This window comes from Mobula hypostoma, chromosome 6, assembly GCF_963921235.1.
Source record: "Mobula hypostoma chromosome 6, sMobHyp1.1, whole genome shotgun sequence".
Classification (NCBI taxonomy): Eukaryota; Metazoa; Chordata; class Chondrichthyes; order Myliobatiformes; family Myliobatidae; genus Mobula; species Mobula hypostoma.
Window position 1 is genome coordinate 118,027,611 of NC_086102.1, and position 24,689 is coordinate 118,052,299.

The window sequence follows — 24,689 nt, forward strand, 5'->3', positions numbered from 1 at the left end:
GAACCCACTCATTTTAAATGCTTATTTTACAAAGAAGCCTGGAGACCCACTCTCAATGATTCACAGCTACTTCCCCTCTGCCATGAGATTTCTGAACAGTCTATGAACTCATGAACACCACCTCTTTATTCCACCTTCTGCACTACTTATTTACTTTGCAATTTATAGTGTCTATAAAAAGTATTCACCCAAGCTTTGGAAGTTTTCATGTTTTATTGTTTTACAACATTGAATCACCGTAGATTTAATTTAACTATTTTTTGACAATGATCAAGAGAAAAAGACTCTTGCGTCAAAGTGAAAACAGATCTCTACAAAGTAATCTAAATGAATTACAAAAATAAAACGTAAAATAATTGACTGTATAAGTATTCACCCACTTTAATATGGCACACCAAATCATCACTGGTGCATCCAATTGGTTTTAGAAGTCATAATTAGTTAAATAGAGATCACCTGTGTGCTGTCAAGGTGTTTCAATTGATTGCAGTAAAAATACACCTGTATCTGGAAGCTCCAACACTGGTGAGTCAGTATCCTGGCAAAAATTACATCATGAAGACAAATGAACTTTCCAAAAAAGTTACTGAAAAGCACAAATCAGATGAATACAAGAAAATTTCTGTGTCACTGAATATCCCTTGGAGTACAGTTAAGTTAATCATCAGAAAGAATATGGCACAGCTGTAAATCTGCCTAGAGTAGGCCGTCCTCAAAAACAGATGACTGTGCAAGAAGAGGACTAGTGAGGGAGGTCACCAAGAGACCCATGACAACTCTGAAGGAGCTACAAGCTTCCGTGCTGAGATAGGAGAGACCGCACATACAACATCTGTTGCCCAGATGCTTTACCAGTCACAACTTTATGGGAGAGTGGCAAAAAAAAAAGCAACTGTTGAAAAAACTCGCATGAAATCTCTGCTAGAGTTTGCCAGAAGGTATGTGGGAGACTCTGAAGTCAGCTGGAAGAAGGTTCTATAGTCTGATGAAACCAAAGTTGAGCTTGACAACCATCAGACTAAACACTGTATTTGGCATAAGCCAAACACCACACATCATCAAAAACACACCATCCCTACTATGAAACATGGTGATGGTTGCATCATGCTGTGGGGATGCTTCACTGCAGCAGGCCCTGGAAGCCTTGTAAAGGTGGAGGGTAAAATGAATGCAGCAAAATACAGGGTACAGGGAAATCCTGGACGAAAACCTGATGCAGTCTGTTGTTGCATGAATGAAATTGCCGGAGAAAATTACTGGTAGATACAAAGCAGCTTCCTTATTTGAAAAAACAAGGTACAGCAGACATCATATGGAGATGCTTTTGGTGGAAAGGTCGCTGGCCCAACGTGGGCTTGATATTTTATGGTGCCAAATATCAAAGGACAACTCCATAATTACAAAGTATAGACAATGCTTTCTTTTGAAACTACACGCCACCTGATTCGCATCCATACCACTGTCTGGACTGGGATTTACAGTTTTTAGGAATCTGTTGTTCCAAATTAAATCCACAATACATATTCAAAGGCAGAAGACTGGAAGGCAAAGCCATTTGCTAAATGTAAATGACCTAAACCCAAAAATCACTCCAAGACTCCCTCCGGGACGAAAACCAGGAAAGGCCAACCAAGGAGGATCTACTCAAATAGGGCAACAAAAACACCCCGCCTCAAAAATTTCTCCCAATTTTGTGTGCCTCAATATCTACCCTAGCATTCGCATCCATACCACTGTCTGGACTGGGATTTACAATTTTTAGGAATCTGTTGTTCCAGATTAAATCCACAATACATATCGCTACCTACCAAATGCTAAGCAGAGAGGTTGTTCCAGAAATTTGAACAAGTCTTTAGAAATGCAGCTTCTTTCGTGTGCATGTTGGCTCTTTCCCTGAAGGCCGATTGCAGCTTAATCACATTCCTTGTCTTCACCCCTTCATTCTCTGATCACTAAAACTCTCTCTTTCCAGGGTTACCAGCAAGGTAAACGCATGAGGCCCACAGGCCCTCTCATCGATGTACAGGAAGCAGTTAAGGTGGTCTCTATGTAAATGACTGGAAGGACCTCTCCCTGGTGGCACCCCCTTCCGAACTGTCCAGTGGATCACTGGCCTGACTGCTGAAAGGGCCCAGCTCATTTGTATTTACTCATTCAGACTTGGGGTGACTACCTTCAGATGCCGTGTACAGTCTTACTCAGTCTGAAATGCCATCAAAGTTACGGAACTTGCTGTCTCTGTTTTAACTTAAAATTCCTCCCCATCTATTTTCCAATATCTTTTCTGTTCTACGGTATTAAACTAATCATTTACCTTCAGAAACCAGCCTTCATTACAGAGTACCATCACCATCACACTTTAGCATGCTATTCACGGGTTTCTATCAAGCTCTCGGTGTATTCTGCCTTTGCATTTTCCCCAGGTATGTTTTCATCGGCTGTGGTCAGGTCTAGCGTGGCTGGCTGGTGTTCATTTCTTAGGTTCTCTGTAATTACATGGTTACTGGGTACACTTGTTCTCCCACTCGGTGTACGGGAGCAACAAGAGGGTGAGTCATATGCTTTAACCCGAGTCCAGTGTTTTCACTGCCTGCCTTGCTGAGTCTGCACACAGACACAAGTGTCACTTGTTAAAAGTACCATCTGTGGTCCTCTGCTGCCTTATTCGCAGTAACGTCTGCCCTTGGAGGGACTGGAAAAACTTCATGTTCTATAGGTAGGCCGTTCAGGATTGTTGCAAACTGGGTACGGTCTTAAGGGTGGTATAGCCTATTGTTAATGGGTATGATCCACTGGGCTTCTTTACTGGCCATATAGCCAAGTTAGTAGTTGCCGCAGTCTCTCTGAGTATCCTCTGGTGTTTTAGTTCCTTCACTTTATCCTGAACAGCGGTCAGTGCATCAGTTTTTATAAGGTTTATACAGACCTTCCTCTATTTTAACTGTGTTTATCTTTACTCGACCACAATCCTGCTTGTGTCTACCCCACACTGCTGGGAACTGTTGGCTCCAGTCTCTAATAATCGGGGCAGCTGTGACAGTGCTAGCCAGGTTGTGTATCCAGGGGTCCCCAACCTTTTTCGCACTGCGGACCGGTTCCATATTGACAATATTCTTGTGGACCGGCCGACTGGGGGGGGGGGGGGGGGTGGCGTTGCCAACGGACAAGAGTAGCAGTCAAATACGCTGGGTTTACCCCAAGACTACAATGACCATGAAGCCTTGTGCGGGCACCAGTGCACATGCGTAACTTGCGCATGCGTGTACGATTTTCTTCCACAAATCGTTTTTGGCGATTCTTTTCGGGGGGGGGTGTTAATCACGACTGGAATACAGATGATAATTAGCTAATACACTCAATTTCGTTTCTAAAAGGGTTTATCTAACAAATTTAATATTAAACACACAGCGCATATTTTCCTCGCATGAATATAGTGATAAGTCAATTATCAGTGGAGGACAGGGGAGCTTGAAGTAAATGTTGAGCGAACTTCCAGTAGAAGTGGTAGAGGCAGGTTCGATATTATCATTTAAATAAAAATTGGATAGGTATATGGACAGGAAAGGAATGGAGGGTTATGGGCTGAGTGCAGGTCGGTGGGACTAGGTGAGAGTAGCGTTCAGCACGGACTAGAAGGGCAGAGATGGCCTGTTTCCGTGCTGTAATTGTTATATAGTTATATAAGTCAATAGCATCATAACATTTTAAGTATCATTTGGATATTAAACACGCAGCACATATTTCCCCCGTATGAACATATAAAATCATTGCAACACACCAATATTGTTGAAACAGTGGGAGCCCTGGGATTGTTTTCCTGCAACAAGACGGTCCTATCGAAGGGTGACGAGAGACAGCGATACTCGAATGGGTTCCTTATGTCCAGTCTATTCCGCAATTTAGTTCTCATTGCATTCATTGGAGAGATACATGGAAATGGAAGCAACGTTTTCAGTATTTCCGTAGCTATCTCAGGATATTCAGCCTTGACTTTGATCCGGAATGCCAGCAGAGATGTTATGTCAAACATACTATTCAGCCCGCCGTCATCTGCAAGCTCGAGGAGTTGATCTTCTTCCCGCGCTGAAATGGATGACGCGCGGGTAATGACCTAGCATGCGTAATGGCTCAACAGTGGCCATGACAGGGAATGAGGAAAGGTGCAGCTGACACCTATCACCAAATCATATCGTTTCCTCCGGCCCGGTAGTGCATGCTCTGCGGCCCAGTACCGGTCCGTGGCCCGGTGGTTGGGGACTGCTGGTGTATTCTATTGGTTGTGCATGTTCGCTGCCCCTGACTTGTCCATGTTATTTCTCCCTTTCCTGAATCTGTAACAGCCCCTGCTTTCCTTAGGATGTCTATTCCAAGAACAGTGCCCTCATTATTTGAACATCTCAATAGGTGCCATCCTAACAGATATATCTGGGTAAAACCTCTCCCTGAAATATCTCCACACTAATTCCCACACTATGCAAAATATAAAAGATTGGTACCAGTTAAACAGCACATACTTAAAACAGCAGAGTATATACTTCGCAATCTGTCCCTTTTGAGCACCTGAGCTCATGATGTCTGCTATACAGGTGTCCCCCGCTTTTCGAACGTTCGCTTTACGAAACCTCACTGTTACGAAAGACCTACATTAGTTCCCTGTTTTTGCTAACAGGTGTTTTCACTGTTCCGAAAAAAATCAGCGCGTGATAAAAGGCAGTGACCGCCCCGAACAGCCGCCCTCCCCCGGATTCGGAACAGCATTCTCGCCGGCTTGGCTTAAACACGTGCCTGTGAGCAGCTGTTTGCAAGATGAGTTCTAAGGTGTCGGAAAAGCCTAAAAGAGCTCGTTAGGGCGTTACACTTAGCGTAAAACTAGACATAATTAAGCATTTTGATCGTGGTGAATGAAGTAAGGACAATGTGAGTTTGGCTTGTGGAAGCTGACGAATATGATGTTGAAGAGGTTTTGGCATCGCATGACCAAGAACTGATTGTGTTTAATAATGATAATAAATTTAGACCAATTTGTAGAAATTTGTTTTCACTTTGGCATGAAAGAGTCTTTCCTGTTGATCAGTATCAAAGGCAGGTTACTGGTGCCTTAAAACCAGTTGCTTCGGGCAGATGGGGCTCATTAGCTGTGGTTGGCAGCTCATCTAGAAGGAAAACTCTGATCTCAAACCTCTGCTGCCTTGTGGCTATGCACACTCATGGGGAAGGCCTCGGGAGTAAATCCCGAAGGGAAAAAGCCAGTGCTGGGGTCCTTAAGGCAGTCCTACATTGTATTCAGTGTTGATTGGCAACTCGTGTGACGTTGCTGGTACCAAACTGTATCGGTCTCTGCCGTTCCTTTGGGTTCATCAGATACATGGAGAAGGGGAGCTTGCTACATGAGCAACAGCTTGCTCTCCATATTGTACTGCCCAGGCTTGCATATCTAGACAGCTAGGGCACAATATCCATGGTTAACTCTGACTGATGGAGGCTCTCAACCTCACATAAAATGCATTGGGTAATGACTTCATCTGTATGACCAGTACACAAGACAAGCTTTTCACTGTATCTTGATACATGTGACAGTAATAAACCAAAACCAATTGTAACCACGGAAGCAAATGTTGAGGCATAAAAGGCTACAGATCGAGTGCTGGTAAATAAGATGAGTAGACACTTGATGACTGTCACAGACATGGTAGGCAGAAGTGCCTATTTCTGTGCTACATAACTCCAAATTAGGAACTTCACTATGCAAGAGAACTTTGGCAACAGTGGTATTCAAGCACAATGAGTTAAGAAGTGTCCTAACACCAAAAATCTTTCAATCAGCTCTCATTAAACTTCTGAAAGCACAACTTGATTGTTCCCTAAATTTATTGTAATCATGATCTAAAATGTTAAAGACCTTCCTTCCTATTAACCATGAAGAACTGAGCATTTGAAATACTTAGGAAACATAAAAAGATACGGATGCTGGAATCTGGAGCAACAGAATCTATTACAGGAACTCAGCAGGTCAAACAGCATGTGGTAGGAAAGCCATTGTGAGCCCAAGGTGAAATGGCCAGTATAAAGAGAAGGGGAGTGATGAAGCAGTAGTCCAAAGTGACTGGGATACTAAGGAAGGGTAAAGTGACAGGCAGGTAGAAGAGGAAAAATGAGGCATATGGAGTGAGGTGGGGGGAACAGAGTATGATGATTGGAGACAGCTGCTGGAGAGAGATGAGTAGGAACACAACAGGTTACCAATCCTGAAATCTGATAAAGGAAGTCATAATTGGAACCATTAAGGGAGAGGTGGACAGTAGATGGAACCAGAAATAGATAGGGGATTGACAATAAACTCGACTTTGATAATGCAACAACACTGAGAAAATGCTGGGGGAGCTCAGCAAGCCAGACTGCACCTGTAGAGAGGAATAAATAATCAATGTTTCAGGTTGAGACCCTTCATCAAGCGTGTGTTGATCTGCAGAACCTCATGTGATACTGATAATACAACACATTTGTAGGGTACAGATGAGAGCACAGCAACAAACACAAAAAACTGGAAGAACTCAGCAGGTCAGGTAATATCTATGGAAAAGAGCAAACAATCAATGTTTTAGGCCGAGACCCTCATGAGTCCTGATGAAGTGATGGGCAATTTAAGATGGCAATAACTGATACTTTCTGGTACTGACTGACATTTAACAGTTTATATCTACACAGGATCTTAAATGTGGTAAATGCACAAAATACATCACAAAATTAATAAAGTGTGGGCTCTATTTGTAAATGCAGCAAATACAAATTATATGGTCTAAATGCTCTTTCAGTAATGCCATCCAAAAAAATTTAAATAGTCACTTATATGAATTTTTTTTTCATGAAATGCTGGCAATGGTTTGGTAGGCACTATATACATAATTGCAAGCAGGAAATTTTAAAAGCCTCTAGTTCAAAGTGAATTTATTATTGAAGTACATGTACGCCACCATTCACTACCCTGATAATCATTTTCTTGCAGTCATTCACAGTTGCACAAGAAATATAATAGAATCAATAAAAAAAAACTGCACACAAGACTGACAACCAATTGGCAATAGATAACAAACTGCAAATACAAAAAAAATCTTAACAGTAGCTCTCTAAGTCCACTATGGTTCTGTCTAGCTTTAAGCCTGCTTTCTAATTTACTGAATTAGACAATAATTGGGTATCACATCAAAAACAACCAAATGAGCTGCACCTTTTATACATGGATAATTTGAAATTATATGCTCCTTCATCAGTTAAGATAAAGCAATTAATTCAAATAGTAAACCTATTTTCCAAAGATATAAACATGAACTTTGGATTGGATAAATGCAGAACATTAAACATAAAGAAAGGTGCAATAGAGCTAGCAGGATACAATATAACCAATGGATGAATATGAAACGTGAGTATCTGGGACATCAACATGGATAAAAAATAGACTATAGAGTGATCAAGGAAAAGCTTTTGCAGACTCGGCCTGGAAGATGAGTGCGCCTTCAGGGTTTCGGAGTTTCATGGCTCTGGAGACGTGTTGATTCTAGGCCAGTGCCCTGACTGAAGCATTGTGGGAGAACCTGGAACACTGGGAACAATGGGTTATCTGCTGGGGGTAGTGTGTCTGGAGAGCTGTGCCTTTTTAATGCCGACTCTCTGGGCGCAGAGCTTGGAAAAAGCAATGCAAAAGATGTCTCCCGTCTCACTGTGAAATGGGGACATCTCATTTTCCTTTATTAGAGGAGAGAGAGAGAGCCTGTTGTATGTCGAATTACTGGGTGAACGAGTAGTTTTTGGTATACTGCAAGTTTGTATCTTTATTGATGCTTTGCTGCATGCTTGTGTGCTCGGCGGAGGGTGCTGATGCTTTTCTGGGGGTGGGGGTGTCATTGCCTTGCTGCTGCTTGTGCGTTGGAGGGGGGATCTGTGGGGAGCTTTGAGGTTCTAACGTTTTACCTGTTATTCATTCTTTGGGGCAATCCTCTGATTTCATGGATGTTTGCGAAGAAAAAAAATTTCAGGATATATATTGCATTTTTATAATTTATAATTTAAATTTTTAATATTTACTATCGATTTGTAATCCAGGGAGCGGGAAGTGCAGAATCAAATATTGCTGTGATGATTGTACATTCTAGTATCAATTGTTTGGCGACAATAAAGTATAAAGTAGATGAATCACTCTTGATAAACTGTCACCTGCTATTTACTAATAAAACAAGTCATTGCTAGAGTTCTCAGTACTATGGAAAGGCATATCATTCCTTAAAATTCATAAAGAAGTTTGCATTCTGAAACAGGTTACATATTTCTTTGGGGCATTTTAAAAACAAGAAAAGAGAAAACAAGAGCTGAAGGTCATCAAGAGTCACAATACTAACGTAAAATTCCTTCTCATTTCCATTTTAGTTAGGCTAAAACGACACTCCACAGAAATCAAACTCTCAGCCTCCACTTTGTTAAGCCCCTCAGGATCTTAGATGTTTCAGTATAATCCCTTCCCATTCTCCTAATCTGAGTATAGGTCCAGTTTGCATAACCTTTTCTCATAAACCAAGTCATCAATGTAGGAATCAACTAGGCAATTTTTTTTCTGAACTGCTATGAATCTATGCATTTTTCTTCAAATAGGGACATAATAACTGCTCTCACTACTCCAGGTGTGGTCTCACTAATGCCACCTACAACTCTAAAATAGAGTGTTCCCTACTTGTATAATCCATTTGCTTTGCATTGGAATATAGCTTTATTTCCTGTGCTCTCATATCTAGATCCCTCTACATTATGTATTCTCTCTCCATCTAAATAATAGTTTTTCTATTCATCTTAACAAAATGAATTACCTCATTTCCTGAAGTTGTTTTGCACAGGCTAATATTTTGCCCATACTATACCTCGGCAAAATCTTTCCACCTTTTTCATAACCTGTCTATTCACCTGCCTTTATATCAGCAACAATACACTCAGTCTATTCTTTAATGTAGCATAAACAATAGTGAAAACATAGTATTTAACCCAGTGACATTGATAGCTAAATGCAAAAGAAATGAGTGCAATGCTAATCTTTCAGATCTATTCAGGGGAGAGGAAAATTCTTGATCTTAGACATCCAGTCAAATTGTACCTTAAGTTTAATTGTCATTCAACCATGCACACTTTATGTTTAATAGCTTGCTACCTTCCAGAGCAAGTTGGACTCATTGTTAGATGCCATGAAAATTGTGCAAGCTGAGCTGACTTGTTAAAGAGATTAAGCTGGGTTCATATGACTTCTCTTAGCCAAAAACAGACATCAAATACCTTGTCTTCCAGGGAATATTAGTTCAAAAGCCCAAGGATTTCCACCACACAATATTGGTTTACAGCAATAGCTAGCAGCAGATGTTGTTCCACTATTCAAGGAGAGAAAAAAGGATAATCCTGGTAACTACGGACTGATGAGTCTCACATCGGTGGCAGGGAAAGCAACTGGGGAGGATTCTTGGGAATAGGATTTCCAAGCATTTGGAGAAATGTGGTTTACTTACAACAAAACGCTGTTTCGTTTGGTTATATTCATGTGTATGGTTGAATGACAATTAAATTTAAACTTGGGGACAGTCAGTATGGCTTTGGGTGGGGCAGATCATGTTTTACTAACTTGATTGAGTTTGTCGAGGAGGTAATGATGGTGACTGAGGGTGGGGCTGTAATATATTGTGGAGGTGACAGATACTGTATATAAGGGACATTTAAGAGGCTCTTAAATAGGAACAGGCTTGAAAGAAAAATGGAGAGCTATGTTGGAGAGAAGGGTTAGATTGATCTTAGAGTAGGTTAAAGGACTGGCACAATATCATGGGCCAAAAGGCCTGTACTGTGCTGCTGCTAAACTCTCTTACACCAAAGTGGCTAAATGACTGTTAACCATACTTGAAAGAAGCCATTGGCAGCCTCTGGAAATACCTCAAAAGGACACAAACAGTGATGCAATGTTTAGAGGTGGGTGGAGGTAAATAAAATGATGAAATAGATCAGCAGTAAAATGGAAGATTATTAAGCATTAAACTAATAAATAGTAAATCTAGTAAATCAACAAGGATTTAGTTAAGGAAATTCAAAAACCTCTGTTTCTTTGAAGAAACCTTAGCCCAAACAGAATGCATAAAATGACATACAAAATGCATGAAATACTCTATTCGCACAGTATTTTAAGTCTGGAATCCACCTTACAGCTTTTTGTAACCTGCAGTAAACCACATTGGAAAAGACTAAGGAGCTGGTGGTGGAGCTGAGGAGGGCTAAGGCACCGGTGACCCCTGTTTCCATCCAGGGGGTCAGTGTGGACATGGTGGAGGATTACAAATACCTGGGGATACGAATTGACAATAAACTGGACTGGTCAAAGAACACTGAGGCTGTCTACAAGAAGGGTCAGAGCCGTCTCTATTTCCTGAGGAGACTGAGGTCCTTTAACATCTGCCGGACGATGCTGAGGATGTTCTACCAGTCTGTGGTGGCCAGTGCGATCATGTTTGCTGTTGTGTGCTGGGGCAGCGGGCTGAGGGTAGCAGACACCAACAGAATCAACAAACTCATTCGTAAGGCCAGTGATGTTGTGGGGATGGAGCTGGACTCTGACAGTGGTGTCTGAAAAGAGGATGCTGTCCAAGTTGCATGCCATCTTGGACAATGTCTCCCATCCACTACATAATGTACTGGTTGGGCACAGGAGTACATTCAGCCAGAGACTCATTCCACCGAGATGCCACACAGAGCGTCATAGGAAGTCTGTGGCCATCAAACTTTACAACTCCTCCCTTGGAGGGTCAGACACCCTGAGCCAATAGGCTGGTCCTGGACTTATTTCCTGGCATAATTTACATATTACTATTTAATTATTTATGGTTTTATATTGATATATTTATACTCTATTCTTGGTTGGGGCACTGTAACGAAGATCAATTTCCCTCAGAATCAATAAAGTAGGACTATGACTATGAATATTACCAATCATCATGTGAACAACTCAAATGGTCATTTTTTTCCAATAATCCTGGCTGAACTGTTATAGTCATTATCACTGAGTGCAGTCCAGCATTCTGTATGACTTTAATGATTGCTCTGAAAAGTTCAAATACATACCTTTTGAATATAGAGACTGCTCTGCACCTTTCATTAGTTCACTACAGTTCTTACATTTTCTTGTACTTAATACATTGAAGTAGCTGCACTTCCACAAAGCCAAATGCAGTAAAATGCAGACATTCCTGTCCTAAATGCAAAGATAATATATGTATGAAATTAACTCTGAGTTGTTGCCAAGCTCAATAAATCTTGCCCTCTAGCCCAACAATGGTCCAAAAAACATTCAAACACAAAAGACTAAAACAAACTACAAAATTCCAAAATGCTCCTTATGAATTATTTTGAAAAACTATTCTGGATTTCGATTCAGATTTACTTATCACATGTACATCAAAACATACAATGAAATACATTTTTTGCATTAACAACTGACGCACCAAAGGATGTGCTAGGAGCAACCTGCAAGTGTGTGCTACACATTCCGGTACCAATTTAGCATGCCTGTGATGTTTGGCACAACAACACAGAACACGACAAATCAACAACAGCAAAGCAAGCCCCTTTCTTCCATCCCACCCACACACATGGCCAGTCTACCAACTCTGGGCCTCAGCTATCAAGCTTTGAGTTTTGATCAACCTTTGTGCTCCAATCTTTGGTAAAACTGCAGCTGCAGGAAGAAACTCAATATTAGCAAAACAAAAGAACTGATGACTGACTTCAGGAAGTGGGACAGAGTAATATTATGGAAATCCATGTAAGTACTATAGCCAAGAGAACATCCTAACCTCTTCAAAAGGCTAAGGAAATTCGGCATGTGTCTAATAATCCACACCAATTTTTACAAAGGCACCAAACAAAGGCATTCAGTTGCAACACAGCTTGGTATGGCAACTGCTCTGCCCAAGACTGCAAGAAATTGCGGAGAATTGTAAACACAGCCATATCCCCTCCATGGACTCTATGCATAATTTCTGTTGTCTCTGGAAAGTAGCTAACATTATCAATGATCCCCCTGACTCTGGTCATTCTCTCTTTCTTTCTTCCACTGGGCAGAAGATACAAAAGCTTGAAACATATACCATTAAACTCAGAGACAGCTTCTATACCACTGTTACAACTTGAATGGACCTCTTGTGCAAAGAAAGTGGAGCCTTGATCTTTCAATCTACCTTGTCAGAGTCAGAGAGCACTACAGCACAGAAACAGGCTCTTCAGCCCATCTAGTCCATGCCAAACTGTTATTCTGCTTAGTCCCAATGAACCGCACCTGGACCATAGCCCTCCATACCTCTCCTATCCATGTACTTATTCAAACTTGCAAGTGTTGAAATTGAACCCGTCTCCACCACTGGCAGTTTGTTCCACTTGTACCAGCCTCTGAGTAAGTAGTTCCCCTTAGGATCCCCTTCGCTATTTCACCTTTCACCCTTAACTTATGACCTCTGGTTCTAATTTCACCCAACTTCAATGGAAAAAGCCTGTTTGCATTAACCTTATCTTATATATTGTAATTTTGTATTAGGTCTTCCCTCATTCTCCTACGCTCCAGGGAATAGAGTCCTTACCTATTCAACCTCTTCCTGTAACTCAGGCTCTCAAGTTCTGACAACATCCTTGTAAATCTTCTCTGTACTCTCTCAATTTCACTGACATGATAGGTGACCAGAACTGAACACAGTACTTCAAATGTGGCCTCATCAATGTCTTATAGAACTTCAACATAACATCCCAACTTTTGTACTCAATCTTCATGCTCGAACTTTGTACTCAACTTGGATTTATGAAGACCAACATGCCAAAAACTCTGTATGACTATCTATCTATGATGCTACTTCCAAGGATTATGAGTCTGTATTCCCAAATCCCTCTGTTCTATCAGTGTTCAGTGCCCCACTGTTAACTATATAAGTTTTATCCTGGTTTGTCTTCCCAAAGTCTAACATCTCACACTAGTTTGCATTAAATTTCATCTCACATTTTTCAGCCCACTATTCCAGCTGGTCCAGATCCTGCTACAAGCTTTGTTAGCCTTTATCACTATCCACTACAGCTCCAATCTTGGAGTCATTTGCAATTTGCTGATCCAGTTTACCACATTATCATCCAAGTCGTTAATACATGATAAACAACAATGGAGCCAGTATCAATCCCTGTAGCATCGCACTAAGTCACGGACTTCCAGTCGCGAGGCAACCACTTATGGCTTCACTCTAAGCCAACATTGAATCCAATTTACTATTTCATCCTGAATGTCAAATGATTGAATCTTCTTGACCAACCTATCATGTGGGACTTTGTCAAAAGCCTTGGTAAAGTCCATGCAGACAATATCATGACCCTTCTCCTTGTTTGTCTATTTGTATTACACTTTCTCTGTAACTATAGTTTGTATTACCTTGATGTTATTGTGTATGGAATATGTCTGGATGCCAATGCAAACAAAGTTTTCCACCATACCTCAGTATATGTGACAATAATAATCCAATTACAAAAGTATTTTCTACCTCCAGGGTCGGCAACCTTTTTGCCTCTGTGGGCCGGATTGTGTATTAACGAGCGGACGATGGGCCAGATAAATGCCATAAAAAACTTGAAATATGGAAATTATCCATTTAAATACATCTAGTTATGTTTTGCCTTGAATTAATGAATAATGCATGCTAGAAAATCATTTGTGCTTTAGGTTGCCTACCCCTGTTCTACCTCCTTGAGAGTTACAAGCAGTACTATCCTAGCAGATCTGTAATTAAATGAAAATAATACACACCAGGAACCTGAAAAACACAAAATACTTAGCAGTTCAGCAAATATGCACAAAATGAGAAAAAAATATTCCAGGTGCTAGATATTTCATTAGAACTGGGAAAAAGAGAAAACAAGTTGGCATTCAGAAATAAACCTATCTCTTCAGCCTGCGCTAATCATACAGAGTATACTTCTTTCTACCTTGATCTTTTATTTCCCAACCTCTTCCGCAATATTTGATACCCTCTGCCACCTTAATAGTTTCCTGTCTACAACTGCATCATTCTCAGAGAATGGGACAATGTCCCATCTCTCTACACCTCCCTTCCACATCAAGCAACTTGAGAGTTTCTTGCTACCTCCTCCAAAAGAATATTAACCAGAAAATGAATATTTACAATATTGAAAAAATGAAAGTTTGACTAATTTATAAAACGAACATGATTAAATGTTTCAAAAAGCAAAAAGTTGCATTGTTTTATAGACAACATGACCGTCATTTTTTTCTACATTTCTTCTTTAGATAATACATTTCACTTTCTCAACTTTCTGCCACAATACCCTTTCCTTATCATACTTCTATTTTCATAATTTTTGTTTATTTACACACCAGATAATGTGTAAAGATTAACACATACTATGCAGCTTTGCACCATCTCTTATCATAATGCAAACTGATGCAAAGATACTGTACTAGTGAGAGAGGGAGGAATCTGGAAGGTTTGTGCTGGAAAAAAGTAAGTAGATACATTTTAACAAGTAAAATGATTATATCTAATTAAATAGAGATGCAGAGGCAGGTGATGTACTGTAGTTGCATGATATTGGCGCAAGTGGACACTTTTGTATTTTGTACATCAGTTGCCAGTTGATTGCTTGTGGAACTCCAGCTCAAAGTTGATGAGCTGCAATATGAGCTTCAAACACTTTCACACATCAGGGAAGAGAAGGGGAGAAGTACCTTAACACTGTTTTTCAGGAGGCAGTCACACCCGAAATCAAATTCGTCAGTTGTCAGGGACAAAAAAAGGTTTGACTGCAAGTAAAGTAGTCCAGGAGTAAAGTAGGGATCCAGGAGATGGTGCTGAAGGAACCTCCTTCCCTGAATTTGTCTATCAGGTTTGAGATTCTAGTTCCCTATGTAGATCAGAGTGGGGGCTGATGCATTGAGCAACCTAACTACAGAACTACGGTTCAAGGTGCCATTCAAAAAGGGGAGAGAAGTGTACCTGTAATTGGAGATAGTATACTCAGGAAACTAGCTACAGTTCTCTGTTGCCTGTGACTGAAAGTTCCATCGGCTGTGTTGATCACCAGTGCCTCATTCAGGACAACTCATTTAGCCTGCAAAGGAATTTGGAGTGGGAGGGGAAAGTTCCAGTGTGGTGATACCAATGAGACAGGGAGGTCAAGGTAAGGGGTTCTGCTGAAGGAATATCAACAGCTATGAACTACAAAAAAAAAATTGGAAGAGAAGACAAACATTATGGCAAGGATTAGTGGGAAGCCAGAAGATTGGGATGAAAACTTTAAAAAAAAGGTGTTAGAGAATAAAATGAAATATGAGGTAAACTATATAAGATTCTGAAAGCTTATTTTTTAAATATACAACGAGAGGCAAGAGTGGACTTTGGAGAGATTGAAAATTATGCTGTAGTACTAATGGGGATCAGGAAATGATGGAGAGCTAAGTAAGCATTTTATGTCAATTTTCAAAGTGGAAAACCCCAGTAACATGCCAGAAATTCAAGAGTGGGGGCAGAGGTGAGTGTTGTATCCATTACTAAGCAGAAGGTACTGGGGAAGTTGAAATGCTTAAAGGCTGATAAATCACCTGGCCTATAAGAACGACACACCAAAGTTCTGAAAGAGATAGCTAAAAAGGTTGTAGGGACATTAGTAATGGTCCTTCAAGAATCACTGTAGTCAGGGAGGGTCCCAGAGGACTGGAAAATCACAAATATTAAAACCACCATTTGAGGAGGGAAATAAAAGACAGGAAATTATAGCGCATAAACTTTCTCAGGCTTCCAGCCACGTCCAGATGTCAATTTTCCTGATGTTTCAATGACAAACTCTGCCATCTTCATCAGGGATGATGCCTACGCATGTCTAGTTTGGTGGTATATATACTCAACTCCTGTCGTCTGACTCTCCTAGTTGGTTAGTCCTCAATCAGATTTCCGCTGTCCCACCTTGTTTAAAATCACATTCCAGTTCTTACTTAGAATGAGACCCTCATCTTTGTAGAAATTCTTATTCTTTAGTCTTATTTCAGTGGCTTCCTTTACCAGATGGTCCCAAAAGCCATTGGTGTGACACAGTAGTTCTGTGCAGTCAAAGTCAATCCTGTGGTCATTGTATATGCAATGTTCTAGACCTGTCGATTTCTCCAGGTAACCCAAACGGATACACCTCCTGTGCTCCTATGATGCAGGTTTCCACCGTGCATCTCATCCGGCTGATGTATGCTGCTCCTGTAACCACCAATCATCCTGAGTCCCAGGTCATCTTTGACTCGCAAAAGCTGGGATTTGAGCTTCTTTATGGGTTTGTGGATGGTATTTATGTGGTATTTCTTCAAGATCCTGGCAATCCTTCCAGAAACAGTGATAATAACGGGAAGACAGGCAGTAGCAATGGGTTCCTCCTCGTTGTTAGGTTCCCTGGTTTTTCTGTCAGCCCTACTTTAAGAGCCTGATTGATTTCCTACACCTTGTAGCCATTCTGTAGGGATGGTGTGCGTAATCGTCTCATTTCCTCATGGAGACTTTCTGGGTCCGAAATAGTTTTCACATGGTTAATCAAAGTAGAAATAACCACAAGAAAACTCATAATCCCAGTTTATGCAGGTCAAAGATGACCTAGGACTCAGGACGGCTGATGTTTACAGGATTCCCCGTGAACGTGGAGCAGTGTTTATCAGCCAGACGGGCGCACGGTGGAAACTTGCATCAAGGAATATACGAGGTGTATCCGTTTGGGTTACTGGGAGAAATCAGTAGTAGCAGAACCTTGCATACCCAATGACCACAGGATTGACCCTTGATGGCACAGAACTACTGTTGCGCCAGTGGCTTTTGAGAAGCCACCTGATCAGACCCCCGATAAAGGAAATCACTGAAATAAGACAAGAGAATAAGAATTTCAACAAAGACGAAGGTCTCATTCTAAGTAAGAAATGGAATACAATTTTAAACAAGGTGGTAAAGCAGAAAACTGATTGGTGGAGGGACCAATCAGGAGCGATGATTGACGAGAGCTGCAAATACAAACGTACATACCACTGGACCAGACATGCCTAGGCATCATCCCTGATGAAGATGTCGGAGTTTGTTATCAAAATGTTGGTTAAAATCAACACCTAGACCTGGTTGGAAGCCCAAGAGTTTAGGCGTCATATACAGCAGGAAGGCACTAGGTCCTTTTTCAGGAAATTATAGGCTGGTTAACCTGATTTTAATGGTTGGCAAGATTTTGGAGTCCATTATTAAGGATGAAATCAGCATGGTTTTGTTAAGGTGAGATCTTGCCTGACAAATCTGCTAGAATTCTGAAGAGGTAACAAGCAGGTCATACAAAAGAAAGCCAGTGGATGTTATTTCCTTGGATTTACAGGCCTTTTATAAAGAACAGCACACGAAGCTTCTAACTAAGTTAAGAGCCCAAGATATTCAGAGGTGCAAAGATCCTTGGGAGTCCTACTTTAGAATTCCCTCAGTTAACTTGCAGGTTGAGTTGGTAGTAAAGACAACAAATACAATGTTAGCATCCATTTTGAGAGCAGTAGAATATAGGAGGAGTCAAGAACCAGAGGGCACAGTCTCAGAACAGAAGGACGTCCCTTTAGAACAGAGATTAGGAGGAATTTCTTTAGCCAGAAGGTGGTGAGCCTGTGGAATTTATTGCCACAAGTGGCTGTGGAGACCAAGCCATTGGGTACATTTAAAACGAAGGTTTCTAGGTACATACATCAAAGTTGCTGGTGAACGCAGCAGGCCAAGCAGCATCTATAGGAAGAGGCACAGTCGACGTTTCAGGCCGAGACCCTTCGTCAGGACTAACTGAAGGAAGAGTGAGTAAGGGATTTGAAAGCTGGAGGGGGAGGGGGAGGGGGAGATGCAAAATGATAGGAGAAGACAGGAGGGGGAGGGATAGAGCCGAGAGCTGGACAGGTGATAGGCAAAAGGGGATACGAGAGGATCATGGGACAGGAGGTCCGGGAAGAAAGACGGGGGGGGGTGACCCAGAGGATGGGCAAGAGGTATATTCAGAGGGACAGAGGGAGAAAAAGGAGAGTGAGAGAAAGAATGTGTGCATAAAAATGAGTAACAGATGGGGTACGAGGGAGAGGTGGGGCCTTAGCGGAAGTTAGAGAAGTCAATGTTCATGCCATCAGGTTGGAGGCTACCCAGACGGAATATAAGGTGTTGTTCCTCCAACCTGAGTGTGGCTTCATCTTTACAGTAGAGGAGGCCGTGGATAGACATGTCAGAATGGGAATAGGATGTGGAATTAAAATGTGTGGCCACTGGGAGATCCTGCTTTCTCTGGCGGACAGAGCTTAGATGTTCAGCAAAGCGGTCTCCCAGTCTGCGTCGGGTCTCACCAATATATAAAAGGCCACATCGGGAGCACCGGACGCAGTATATCACCCCAGTCGACTCACAGGTGAAGTGATGCCTCACCTGGAAGGACTGTTTGGGGCCCTGAATGGTGGTAAGGGAGGAAGTGTAAGGGCATGTGTAGCACTTGTTCCGCTTACACGGATAAGTGCCAGGAGGGAGATCAGTGGGGAGGGATGGGGGGGACGAATGGACAAGGGAGTTGTGTAGGGAGCGATCCCTGCGGAATGCAGAGAGAGGCGGGGAAGGAAAGATGTGCTTAGTGGTGGGATCCCGTTGGAGGTGGCGGAAGTTACGGAGAATAATATGTTGGACCCGGAGGCTGGTGGGGTGGTAGGTGAGGACCAGGGGAACCCTATTCCTAGTGGGGTGGTGGGAGGATGGAGTGAGAGCAGATGTATGTGAAATGGAGGAGATGCGTTTAAGAGCAGAGTTGATAGTGGAGGAAGGGAAGCCCCTTTCTTTAAAAAATGAAGACATCTCCCTCGTCCTAGAATGAAAAGCCTCATCCTGAGAGCAGATGCGGCGGAGACGGAGGAATTGCGAGAAGGGGATGGCGTTTTTGCAAGAGACAGGGTGAGAAGAGGAATAGTCCAGATAGCTGTGAGAGTCAGTAGGCTTATAGTAGACATCAGTGGATAAGCTGTCTCCAGAGACAGAGACAGAAAGATCTAGAAAGGGGAAGGAGGTGTCGGAAATGGACCAGGTAAACTTGAGGGCAGGGTGAAAGTTGGAGGCAAAGTTAATAAAGTCAACGAGTTCTGCATGCGTGCAGGAAGCAGCGCCAATGCAGTCGTCGATGTAGCGAAGGAAAAGTGGGGGACAGATACCAGAATAGACACGGAACATAGATTGTTCCACAAACCCAACAAAAAGGCAGGCATAGCTAGGACCCATACGGGTGCCCATAGCTACACCTTTAGTTTGGAGGAAATGGGAGGAGCAAAAGGAGAAATTATTAAGAGTAAGGACTAATTCCGCTAGACGGAGCAGAGTGGTGGTAGAGGGGAACTGATTAGGTCTGGAATCCAAAAAGAAGCGTAGAGCGCAATTCCTCCGTCTCCGCCGCATCTGCTCTCAGGATGAGGCTTTTCATTCTAGGACGAGGGAGATGTCTTCATTTTTTAAAGAAAGGGGCTTCCCTTCCTCCACTATCAACTCTGCTCTTAAACGCATCTCCCCCATTTCACGTACATCTGCTCTCACTCCATCCTCCCACCACCCCACTAGGAATAGGGTTCCCCTGGTCCTCACCTACCACCCCACCAGCCTCCGGGTCCAACATATTATTCTCCGTAACTTCCGCCACCTCCAACGGGATCCCACCACTAAGCATATCTTTCCCTCCCTGCCTCTCTCTGCATTCCGCAGGGATCGCTCCCTACACAACTCCCTTGTCCATTCGTCCCCCCCATCCCTCCCCACTGATCTCCCTGCTGGCACTTATCCGTGTAAGCGGAACAAGTGCTACACATGCCCTTACACTTCCTCCCTTACCACCATTCAGGACCCCAAACAGTCCTTCCAGGTGAGGCATCACTTCACCTGTGAGTTGACTGGGGTGATATACTGCGTCCGGTGCTCCCGATGTGGCCTTTTATATATTGGTGAGACCCGACGCAGACTGGGAGACCGCTTTGCTGAACATCTAAGCTCTGTCCGCCAGAGAAAGCAGGATCTCCCAGTGGCCACACATTTTAATTCCACATCCCATTCCCATTCTGACATGTCTATCCACGGCCTCCTCTACTGTAAAGATGAAGCCACACTCAGGTTGGAGAAACAACACCTTATATTCCGTCTGGGTAGCCTCCAACCTGATGGCATGAACATTGACTTCTCTAACTTCCGCTAAGGCCCCACCTCCCCCTCGTACCCCATCTGTTACTCATTTTTATGCACACATTCTTTCTCTCACTCTCCTTTTTCTCCCTCTGTCCCTCTGAATATACCTCTTGCCCATCCTCTGGGTCACCCCCCCCTTGTCTTTCTTCCCGGACCTCCTGTCCCATGATCCTCTCGTATCCCCTTTTGCCTATCACCTGTCCAGCTCTCGGCTCTATCCCTCCCCCTCCTGTCTTCTCCTATCATTTTGCATCTCCCCCTCCCCCTCCCCCTCCAGCTTTCAAATCCCTTACTCACTCTTCCTTCAGTTAGTCCTGACGAAGGGTCTCGGCCTGAAACGTCGACTGCGCCTCTTCCTATAGATGCTGCTTGGCCTGCTGCGTTCACCAGCAACTTTGATGTATGTTGCTTGAATTTCCAGCATCTGCAGAATTCCTGTTGTTTGAAGGTTTCTAGGTTCTTGATTGGTAGGGTATCAAAGTTTATGGGGAAAAGGCAGGAGAAGCGGGTTGAGAAGGGTCAGCAATGATTGAATGGCAGAGTGGGTTGAATGGGAAAAATGGCCCAATTCTGATCCTATGTCTTATGGTCTTATAAAAGGATGCACTGCTGAGATTTTAATATGTATTGGTCAGGCAGCTTTCGGAAAATTGAGAGCAATTTTGTGCCCTGCATTTAAAAAATGGTCCACAGGAGGTTTACAATAATGTTCCCAGGAATGAAAAGCATCATATGAGGAGCGTTTGATATCTCTGGATCTGTTCTTGAAGTTCAGAAGGATGTGGGGGTAATCTCGTTGAAACTTATCAGATACTGAAAGGCTGGATAGAGTGGACATGAAGAGGATGTTTCCATTGGTAGGAAAATCTAGGATCTAAGCGTACAACCTCAGAATAAAGGGACGTCCTTTTAAAATTGAGACAATGAGGAATTTTTTAGTCAAAGAGTGGTGAATCTGTAAAATATGCTGCATAAATGGGCTGTGGAGCCAAGTCATTGGGTATATTTAAAACAGATTGATGAGTTCTTGATTGGTCAGAGGTTTAAAGATTACAGGGAGAAGGTAGGAGAAAATGGTTTAAAAAAACAGCTGATTGAACAGCAGAGCAGAGTTGATGGGCCAAATGAACTAATTCTGCTCCTAGGGTAGGGGAGTACAAAACTATAAGGTATAGGCTTACTGAGTGAGGAAAGACTGGAAACAGACCCGAGGCAAATTTTTACCGCAGGTGGTGGTGAGTATATAGAGTAAGTGATTGAGGCATTTACAATTGTATTGTTTAAGAAGTCCTTTAATGGGTAAACAGATGGGCTGAGCTTATAAGGATATGGGCTGAACACATGAAATTGGGAAAAGGCTAGGAGTTGGGCAGCCTGCTCTGACGGAGTGTGGGCTGCTGCTGGAAGCTGGCTGTGTTTTGCTTGATGCGTGAGTGTGTTTTGGAACCTGTTGAGGGAAAGAGAGTGGGGAAGGAATGGAAATTGCTGGGAGGGGGTCGTGTGGGTCCGGTAATGGCGGACAAGATAAGAGGCGGGGTTGAGGGAAAGAAAGTGGAGAAGGAGAGGGATAGAGACTTGGGACCAGATGTAGGCAGCTGGGGAGAGGTGGATTATTGTGAAGGGAGAAATAAAGGGAATGAGGAGGTAGTGAGGGGTCGGATGAATAAAAACCAAGACAAAGGGAATAAAAGAATAAGAAATGATAGTGGAGAAAGCTCTGAAAGTGAGGAAGATGAACAAGCTCAGAGAGGAGGTGTTGTCATAATTAGGTTTAATGAGAAGGCTCAGGGACATATGAAGAAAATTAACCCGTTTGTGCTAACAACAACTCTGACAAATAAGATAGGGGAAATAGTATTTGCAAAAGTCCTTAATGATGGCAACTTATTGGTAAGATGTGCGAATGAGGAACAACTTGAGAAAGCACTCAAGCTAAAAGAGATAGGAAAATGCAAGGTGGAATACACTGGGAGGGTGGGAGCACAAAACAGTGGTTGTAAAGGAGTGATCACGGGGATACCAATGAGTATAAATATGGAGGAGATAAAGAGGAATATCAAAGGAGGGAAAGTAATGAATGTTCAAAGACTGAAAACAACAAAGGAGGGAGTGAAAAAGGAAAGTGAATCAGTATTGATTGAATTTGAAGAAGAAAGAGTGCCAAGGAAGGTGTTCCTGGGTTTCATGAGTTACCCAGTAAGGGTGTATGTGCCAAAGCCATTGAGGTGCTATAATTGTCAAAGGTTTGGACACGTGGCTAAAAACTGTAAAAGGCAGAGGAGATGTGCTAGATGTGGGGGTGATCATGAATATGGAAAGTGCGGAACAGGAGTTCAACCAAAATGCTGCAATTGTGGAGGAGCTCATAATGTTGCATATAGTGGGTGTGAGGTTGTGAGATGGGAGACTAAAATTCAAGAAACAAGAGTGAAAAGAAAGATCACTTATGCAGAAGCTGTAAGAATGTCAAGAGAACAGAATAATGCTCCTAATGAACAGGGAGCAATAGGGATACGAGAGATGCAACAAAGAACAAATGACAGGATTTATGTAGACAAAAAGGCTCTAGTAACATTCATTGCAGGAGTGATTAATAGTACTGCTGAGGTAAAGTCAAAAAGTGACAAAATTCAGCTGGTGGTAAAAGCAGCAGTAAACCATTTAGGGTTAGTAGGACTGACATGGGAGGAAGTGAGGGAGAACCTCAGTAATCAGTCAAGCCAGGAAGTGTCATGTGTTGGTTAATACTAATTATGGTGATTCTTTTAAAATGGAATGCAAGGAGCTTACTGGCCAATAGCCAGGAATTCAAGCACTTTATTAAAGAAATGGTTGTAAAACCGGATGTAGTGTGTATTCAGGAAACTTGGTTGAAACCAACTTTAGACTTTGTGGTATATGGGTATACAATGATAAGGAAAGATAGAAATCTAGGGGGAGGAGGGGGTTGTGCTATGTTAATCAAGCAAGGTATACCATATAGGGTACTGGAGAAAGGAGATGATCAGGAATACATAGTGGTGGAAGTGTGGGAGAGAGGGGAGGGAGTGGTTATAATTAACTACTACAATCCATGTAAAAGGTTGGATTTGGACAGCCTATTAAAGATACAAGGACAAAACAGACAAAGTAGTGTGGTGTGCAGATTTCAATGCCCATAGCACAATATGGGGGGGGATCAGATTACAGATCCAAATGGAAAGGTAATTGAAGATTTGATGGAAGAAAGGGATTTGGTGTGTATGAATGATGGTAGCGGCACAAGGATAGATATAACAACAGGAACTGAGTCAGTGTTAGATATTACGTTAGTGTCTAATACCTTGGCTGGCATTAGTAACTGGGGAGTTTGGACTGCTTCAACAGTAGGCAATGATCACTACCCAGTTTTGTGTTCAGTGGGTGAAAGAGTTGAAGTAAGACCAGGTGGCGGAACCCTAAAGTGGGTGTTTGAAAAAGCTGATTGGGGTAAGTTCCAGAAGTTGAGTGAAGAAGGGTTGACAAAGATTGATATTTCTGGAAATGTAGATGAATTAAACAGTCAGGTGACTTCAGCAATTATCATGGCAGCAGAAGGATCTATACCTAGGAGTAAAAATAGGATGAATAGAAAACTGGTACCATGGTGGACAGAGGAATGTTGTCAGGCTGTAAAAAACAGAAATAGAGCATTCAGGCTAGTTAAAAGAACCCATAATATGCAGCATTTGGTTCAATATAAGAAAGCACAGGCAGTGGTGAGAAGAACTATACGTCAAGCTAAAAGGGCAAGTTGGAGGAGTTTTTGCGACAAGGTAGGAAGAACAACACCTGTGGGAGAGATATGGGGAATGATTAAGAGGATGGGAGGAGATAGAAGGGAATGGGAATATCCAGTAATGATATCTGAGGAGGAAACTGCAGTCTCCAGTAGGGATAAGGCTGAGGTCATGGCCAAGTCATTTGTACTGATACACAGTTCAGAAAATTTGTCTGAAGAAGGGAGAAGAAGAAGGGAAAGAATAATGAGCCAACACCCAGGTGTGTTAAGCAGGAGGGAAGGAACAGATGATATAATTGATGATCCATTTACATTAGCAGAAATGGTGAGAGCAATAAAGAGATCGAGACCAACCTCCCCAGGGAAAGATCTGATATGCTCTGTGATGCTAAAAAATCTAGGAGAAGGAGCGCTCTTGAAGTTGCTGCATTTTTATAACAGAGTGTGGGAGGAGGGAAGATTACCAAGTGCATGGAAAGAAGCAGTAGTAATTCCAATAAGGAAGCCTGGCAAGGATCTGTCAAAACCCACTAGCTACAGACCAACTGCATTAACATCAAGTATATGTAAGATAATGGAAAGGATGATAACAGAAAGGTTATCATATGAGCTTGAGAAAAGGGGAATGCTGGCAA

General features: G+C 42.3%; 1 protein-coding gene across 4 annotated transcripts in view; it reads right to left on the reverse strand.

Annotated features, from left to right (window-relative positions):
• Positions 1-24,689, reverse strand: part of rbm44 (RNA binding motif protein 44) — a 118,880-nt gene that overhangs the window by 90,198 nt on the left and 3,993 nt on the right. The window contains exon 1 of one of the 4 annotated variants that reach the window (XM_063050004.1): positions 11,134-11,252. The exons of the other annotated variants lie outside the window; for them this stretch is intronic. The gene's annotated coding sequence lies outside the window, so the exon portion shown is untranslated. Of the gene's footprint in view, positions 1-11,133; positions 11,253-24,689 lie in introns of those variants that run through there. 4 annotated transcript variants of the gene reach the window in all.